This window comes from Choloepus didactylus, chromosome 9 (genome assembly GCF_015220235.1).
Source record: "Choloepus didactylus isolate mChoDid1 chromosome 9, mChoDid1.pri, whole genome shotgun sequence".
NCBI lineage: Eukaryota > Metazoa > Chordata > Mammalia > Pilosa > Megalonychidae > Choloepus > Choloepus didactylus.
This window is the reverse complement of record NC_051315.1, coordinates 271,225-277,725: the sequence shown is the minus strand read 5'-3', so window position 1 is coordinate 277,725 and position 6,501 is coordinate 271,225. Positions and strand designations below refer to the sequence as shown.

The following is a 6,501-nucleotide window of genomic DNA, read 5'->3' as shown; positions in this document are numbered from 1 at the left end:
AAGAGACCACATGTTAGATCACAAAGCAAGTCTCAACAAATTTAAAAATATTGGAATTATACAAAACACTTTCTCAGTTCGTAATGGAATGAAGTTGGAAATCAAGAACAGGCAAAAGTACATACCCCGTGATGAGGTTGCAGGACCTTATGGCCCCACAAACTTGCTTCTTGTGGAACCACCAGTGACCTCCAGAAAGTCTACACCATTCTGCCTCCTCATCAACAGTAAGTAGGTACATCCCTCTCTCCATGTTTTCTCCAGCACTTTTACCCCCTTTATATTTTTCCCTACAATTTTATAGAGATATATTCACACAATATGCAGTTATCCACAGTGTATGTTACGGTGCCCGCGAGTTAAAGCACAAGACAGCCAAACAGAATTTAAAGAGCCTTTATCAGCCGGCCGGCGACTGCCGCCCGTCACTCCGAGCAGGGACTTCAGTGAGCAGCAGCCGTGACCTGTGTGCGCTGGGGCCTTATGTACACAGAAACCGTGTCCTAGGAACGCAAGCAGGCAAGCTATTCTAACAGAAGCAGAGCTGGCAGTTAGCTGTTGATCACAAAAACACAATTTCACAAAGAGTTTCACTTGGAGCTGGAGCAGTTATTGATCATAAAAAACAATTTCACAAAAACAATTTCACAAAGAGTTTCACTTGGAGCTGGAGCAGCTACTGATTATTAAAGGGCTACAAAAAGTTTCACTTGGACCTGGAGCAGTTATTGTTAAAAGGGTTACGCTTGGCTGATGCATGCAACCGCAGCTTTGCCTCCCCTAAACGGTAAAGTTTTGCTCTCTTTAACTGGTACAGGCCCAGTCTCACTCCCCCCTCCTCACGGCCTAATGCTGTTTACACAACACTGTTGCTTTGCAGGTGTTTTGGGATTCAGGGAAAGGGACCCCACTTCATGTACAATCGGTTGTTCACAGTATCATCATATACTTGTGCATTTATCACCACAGTCAGCACTTGAATGTATTGATTACTATGAAAAAGTGTTTTTTTTGTGTGAATAATAAAAAAGATAATAATAAAAAAAATAAAGTGTCATACAGTACATTAGTAAGGCAGAAAACACCACCACTACCAAGGATCCCATATCCCTCCCTTGTTTCCCCCTCTCATACACATTTAACTTTGGTATATTGCCTTTGTTACATTTAATGGAAGCATATAATGTTACTGTTGACCATAGATTCCAGTTTCCTTTGATTATGTTTTTTCCCAATACCATCCCTTTTTCAACACTTTGCATGGTTGACATTCATTTGTTCTCCATGTGAGAACATTTTTATATTTGTACATTTAGTAACAGTCATTGGCCACTCCAGTGTTTGCCAAGTTACACAATCCCAGTCTTCATCATCTATCTTTACCTCTGGTGTCATACATTCCCCTATCCCACCTCTTTCAGCCTTACTCATAGATATCTTAGGGAACACCTAACAGGGAAATGATTGTTATAATGGTCCCTCGATTGTAAGCTCTTGCAGCAGTAAAATCTATTCCTGAATTGTAATGGCCATCCCCAAACTCGGAGATGTTGATCCCTTGGTGTATAACCTGATTGGTCTCTGGAACACTGGGTATCTGTGTGACAACTGAAACTCAGAGCTAGAGCTTGGCAGATATGATTGTCAGTATTAACACATACAGCAACTGTTAAAAAAAAAAAAAAAAAAAAAAAGCTGAAAAAGCGTCCAGACTTCAATTAGAGATATGAAGGAAGCAGATCTGGTTAAGAGCAGGGCAAATCGGGCCAAAGAGTAAACGTTGAAACCGACTGTGTGTTAAAACCTCAACTTCAAGTGAGACCAAGGGAAGAAATGTTTATTTGGTGTAGGATCTATATATATTTTCTAAACAATATAACTTCTACAGTCAGTTTGTTCAAACACCACAATTACATGGAACTTTGAATAGGAAGTAAGATCTGGTAGGTCTGTATAGTTTACAGTGAAATAGCAACACATCCCAAAGTAATTTGGGTGGAGAATAAAAATGTACATTCAGGGCCCTCCTGAGGAACTGGGGGAGGATGCGGAGGAGATGGACTTCCTCACCTGGATGGTTGCTGATGTTCTCACAAACACTAGGGACTGATGGCTTGACATGCTGAGCCCTCTGTCTTGGGGCTTGCTCTATGAAGCTTGTTACTGCAAAGGAGAGATAAACATGCTTGTAATTGTAATGAAGGGTCTCCTCCTGAGTGCCTCTGTGTTGCTCAGATGTGGCCTTCTCTCTCTCTCTAACTAAGCCACCTTGGCAGGTGATCTCACTGCCCTCCCCTCTATGTGGGAACTAACTCCTAGGGATATAAATCTCCCTGGCAATGCAGGATATGACTCCTGGGGATGAATCTGGACCCAGCATCATGGGATTGAGAACATCTTCTTGACCAAAAGGGGGCTGTGAAATGAAACAAAATAAAGCTTCAGTGGCTGAGAGATTTCAAATGGAGTCGAGAGGTCACTCTGGTGGACATTCTTATGCACTATATAGATAACACTTTCTAGGTTTTAATGTATTGGAATAGCTAAAAGTAAATACCTGAAACTACCAAACTCCAACCCAGTAGCCTTGACTCTTGAAGGTGATTGTATAACAATGTATATTACAAGGGGTGACAGTGTGATTGTGAAAACCTCCTGCATTGCACCCCCTTTATCCTGTGTATGGATGGAGGAGTAGAAAAAATGGGGACAAAAACTAAATGAAAAATAGGGTGGGATGGGGGGAATGATTTGGGTGTTCTTTTTTATTTTATTTTTTATTCTTATTCTGATTCTTTTTGGTATAAGGAAAATCTTCAAAAATAGATTGAGGTGATGAATGCACAACTGTATAATCGTACTGTGAACAGTTGATTCTACACCATGGATAACTGTATGATATGTGAATATATCTCAATAAAACTGAATTAAAAATAAAACAGGCAAACGGTCAGAAAATTCACGAATATATGGGGGCTTGTTCTGGTTTGCTAATGCTGCCAGAATGCAAAACACCAGAAATGGATTGGCTTTTATAAAGGGGGGTTTATTTAGTTACACAGTTACAGTCTTAAGACCATAAAGTGTCCAAGGTAACACATCAGCAATCGGGTACCTTCACTGGAGGATGGCCAGTGGCATCTGGTAAACCTCTGTTAGCTCAGAAGGCATGTGGCTGGTGTCTACTCCAAAGTTCTGGTTTCAAAATGGCTTTCTCCCAGGATGTTCCTCTCGAGGCTGCAGTTCCTCAAAAATGTCACTCTTAGTTGCACTTGGGGGATTTGTCCTCCCTTAGCTTCTCTGGAGCAAGAGTCTGCTTTCAACGGCTGTCTTCAAACTGTCTCTGTAAATATTTCAAAAGATAGGAATAAAAAGGAACTTTCTCAATATGATAAAGGCAATATATGAAAAGCACACAGCTAAGATCATATTCAAGGAGGAAAGACTGAAAGCTTTCCCTCTAAGATCAGGATCAAGACAGGGATGACCACTGTCATCACTTTTGTACAACATTGTGCTATAAGGTCTCACTAGAGCAATTAGGCAATAAAAAGAAATAAAAGGCATCCAAATTGGAGAGGAAGAAATAAAACTTTCAGTGTTTGCAGATGATGTGATTGATCTTACATGTAGAAAATCCAGAAAAATCTAGATCAGAGCCACTAGAGCTAACCAATGAATATAGCAAAGTGGCAGGTGACAAGATCAACACATGAAAATCAGTAGTGTTCCTACACACAAGTAATGAGCAACCAGAGGAGGAAATCAAGAAACAAATTCCATTTACAATAGCAACCTAAAGAACCAAGTATTTAGGAAAAAACTGAACCAAGGCCACAAAAGACCTATACAGAGAAAACTACAAGAAACTGCCAGAAGAAATCAAACAGGACCTAAAAAAGAGGAAGAACATGCCTTGCTCACAGATTGGAAGACTAAATATAGTTAATATGTCAGTTCTACCTAAACTAATTTATAGATTCAATGCAACACCAGTTAAAATGCAGAAACAGAAAAACCATGAACCAAATTTACCTGCAAGGGCAGGATGCTCCAAAGAGCCAAAAGTATGTTGACAAAGAAGAATGAAGTGGGAGGTCTCACACTAGCTGACTTGGAGGCATACTACAAAGCCACAGTGGTGAAAACAGCATTGCACTGGCATAAAGATAGATATGCCAACCAATGGAATTGAACTGTGAGTTCAAAAATAGACCCTCATCTACAGACAACTGACCTCTGATAAGGCAGTCAAGCCAATGCAGGCTGGACAGAGCAGTGTCTTCAATAAACGGTGTCTGAGGAACTGAATAGCCATATCCAAAAGAAAGAAAAGGACTCCTATGTCACACCTTATACAAAAACTGACTCAAAATGGATCAAGGGCTTAAACATAAGTGCTAAGACAATAAGATTTTAGGAGAAAATGTGGGGAAATATCTCAAAGATCTTGTGATAAGAGGTGGTTTCCTAGACCTTGTACTCAAGGAACAAGCAATAAAAGAAGAGAGAGACAAATGGGATCATCTCAAAATTAAACACTTTTGTACGTGAAAGGGATGTGTCAGAAAAGTGGGCAGCCTACACAATGGAGACAATATTTGGAAACTACATATCAGATAAGAGTTTAATATCCAGAATATATAAAGAGATCCTACAACTCAACAACAGAAAGACAAAAAATGCAATTTAAAAATGGGCAAAAAACATAGATAGGCACTTTTCTGAAGAGAAAATACAAATAACACAAAAACATTTGAAAAGATGCTCAACTTCACTGGCTATCAGGGAAATGCAAATCAGAACCACAATGAGATATCATCTCACACCTACTAGAGTGGCCACTATCAAGAAAACAGAAAATGACAAGTGCCAGAGAGGATGTGGAGAAAGAGGCACACTTGTCCACTGTTGGTGGGGATGCAGAATGGTGCAGCCACTCTGGAAGACAGTGGGGTTGTTCCTCATGAAGCTAAGTATAGAACTGCCACATGATCCAGCAAGTCCATACTAGCTGCATACTCAGAGAACTGAAAGCCGAGACACACGCAGACATTTGTAAACCGTTGTTCATAGCGGCATTACTCACAATAGCCAAGAGATGGAAACAGCCCAAATGTCCATCAACAGATGAGTGGATAAATAATCTGTGGTATATACACATGATGGAATATTACACAGCTGTTAGACAGAACAAAGTCATGGAACATATAATAACACGGATGAACCTTGACGACACTGTGTTGAGTGAAGTAAGCCAGAAACAAAAGGACAAATACTGTATGGTCTCACTGGTATGAACTAACATTGATGAGCAAACTTTGAGAGTCAAAAGCTGAGGATGGGCACCTTGATCAGACTAGGCATTTGATGCTGAAGGAGTATAGAATTTTCAACAAGATTGATTGTATAGATCCAGAAATAGATAGCATAGTACTGTGTGATGGTAGCAGAATATTGTAAGTACACTGAACAAAGATGTCTGTGAGTAAAGCTGAAGGAGGAGGGCTAGGAGAATTTATGACACCAGAAGGAGAGACATACAATAAAAGAATGGGACTATATATCTTAGGGAAACCTAGGGTGGTCAATAATGGTGACTAAGTGTACAAATATAAGAACCAATGAATGTCAGCCTTGCAAGGTGATCAAAAAGGGATGGTATTGAGAAAAAAATGCAATGAATTGAAACTGGATTCTATGGTTAACAGTATCACTGTAATATGATTCCACTAAATGTAACAAAGGTAGTTTACAAAGCTAAATGTCTGTGAGTGGGGAATATAAGGGAGGAGTATGGGATTCTTCGCAGTGGTGGTGTTGTCTGACCTTATTATTGTATTTTATTGTATTATAATTTTTTATCATTTTTATTCTTTTTAAAAAATTTTGGAGTAAAGAATATGTTCAAATATAGATTGTGGTGATGAATGCAAAACTATATAATGATACTGTGAACAATTGTACACCGTGGATGATTGTATGGTATGTGAATATATCTCTATAAAATTGCAGGGGAAAATATAAATGAGCGGTAGAAGTGCTGGAGAAAACATGGAGAGAGGGATGTACCTATTTACTGTTGGTGGGGAAGCAGAATGGTGTAGACTATGTGGAAGACAGTGTGGTGGTTCCACAACAAGGTAAGTATGTGGGTGCCATAATGTCCTGCAACCTCATTATGTGGTTTATACTTGGAAGATCTGAGAGCAGTGACATGAAAGGACATTTGTGCATGGGTGTTTATGGTGGCAGTATCCACAATTTTCAATGGTTGGAGGAGGCCCAAGGGTACAGAAACTGATGAACAGAATGGTGAACAGTGGTGTATGCATACAATAGAATATGGAGCAGCTGCAAGAAGGAATGAAGCTGTGAGACACACAACTAGGTGACTGGATCTTGAGGACAGCATTTCAAGTGAAGAATGCCAGAAATGAAAAACAAACATTATAATACCTCAGCAATATGGACTAACTACAATGTGTAAATGGAGAACTG

General features: G+C 39.7%; 1 long non-coding RNA gene across 2 annotated transcripts; it reads right to left on the bottom strand.

Moving 5' to 3' along the window:
* Positions 1-380: 380 nt before the first annotated feature.
* On the bottom strand, positions 381-3,172 carry LOC119544833. 2 transcript variants are annotated; one of them, XR_005218934.1, is made up of 2 exons: positions 3,116-3,172; positions 381-555 (listed from the first exon to the last, which is right to left on the bottom strand). It is a non-coding gene; the product is annotated as an uncharacterized LOC119544833 (long non-coding RNA). The 2 variants fall into 2 exon arrangements; XR_005218933.1 differs by lacking the exon at positions 3,116-3,172 and adding an exon at positions 2,071-2,294.
* Between the last annotated feature and the right edge of the window lie 3,329 nt (positions 3,173-6,501).